Source organism: Octodon degus, unplaced genomic scaffold, assembly GCF_000260255.1.
Source record: "Octodon degus isolate 3935 unplaced genomic scaffold, OctDeg1.0 scaffold00037, whole genome shotgun sequence".
Taxonomy (NCBI): domain Eukaryota; kingdom Metazoa; phylum Chordata; class Mammalia; order Rodentia; family Octodontidae; genus Octodon; species Octodon degus.
The window spans coordinates 7,619,927-7,621,180 of record NW_004524613.1 but is presented as its reverse complement, the minus strand read 5'-3'; positions in this window follow the sequence as shown (position 1 = coordinate 7,621,180).

The following is a 1,254-nucleotide window of genomic DNA, read 5'->3' as shown; positions in this document are numbered from 1 at the left end:
GGTGAGATGGTTCAGTGGTCTAAAGCACCTACTTAGAACAAACTTAGCAAAGCACAGGGACTGTGGTTCGATCCCCCAGCACCACATGCCAGCCAGCCCCGCCCCCTGCTGGGCTGAGCTGGCCACACACACACACACACACAAATAAATAAATAAATTAAAAAAAAAAAAAGAAACTGGATTGTTATGAGCACAAGTCACACATTTACTGGCCACTGAGGCACACAGAGTCCAAAGCTTGGAAAAAACTGGCCAAGCAGTTCCGCCATAGCTGTCTTGCCCAGATGGGTCTTGTCATGTAGCTCCTGAATCACAAAATGTCCCATGTGTTCAGGTAGAAATACTCTTTCTCCTGGCAGGATTTGCCATCCATTTCTTTCTGATGCCCCTTCTGACTTCGCACATGTTACCTCAGTCTCAGAGTACTTAGGTGACTGAAGGAGTGGTGCTACCATAACATGTGTTTCTGGTAGCAAATCTTCCGCAGCCGCTTACTGTGCTGCCAAATCAGCAGCCCTGTTACCTTGGGCTTCAATGTAACTCATTTTGTGATGTCCAGAGCAGTGTATTACTGCCATCTCAGCGGGCCACCACACTCCCTGTAACAAGTTTAAGATCTCTTGTGAATTTTTAATGTCTTTTCCTCTTGAGGTTAGGAGACATCTTTCCTGGAAGATGGCATCATATATGTGTAAAGTGGCAATTGCATACCGGGAGTCCATAAAAACATTTAGCCTCTTGTCTTTCCCTAGTTCCAAAGCCCAGGTAAGTGCAATTAGTTGGGCCTTTTGATCCAAAGTCCCAGGAGGCAATGCTGCTGACTGACCAAACTGTTCCACAGTCACAACTGCTGCTCCCACCCTCCATACCCTGTCTATTACCATACTGCTCCCATCCAAGAACGGAATGAAATTCAGGTTTTGAAGAGATATGTCCTGCAGGTCAGGTCTTGCAGAATAAACAGCCTTGATGGTCTCTATGAAATCGTGTTTTAGGGGCTGGAGAGATGGCTCAGTGGTCTAAAGCACCTACTTAGAACAAAGCTTAGCAAAGCACAGGGACCGCGGTTCGATCCCCCAACACCACATGCCGGCCAGCCGCGCCCCCTGGTGGGCTGAGCTGGCCACACACACACACACACACACACACTAAATAAATGTTAAAAAATTAAAAAAAAGAAATCGTGTTTTGGGGGCTCCAATGATGTTGCCAGAAGAGAAGCAGGGTGAATGGCCTGTACAGCCTTAAAAGGTA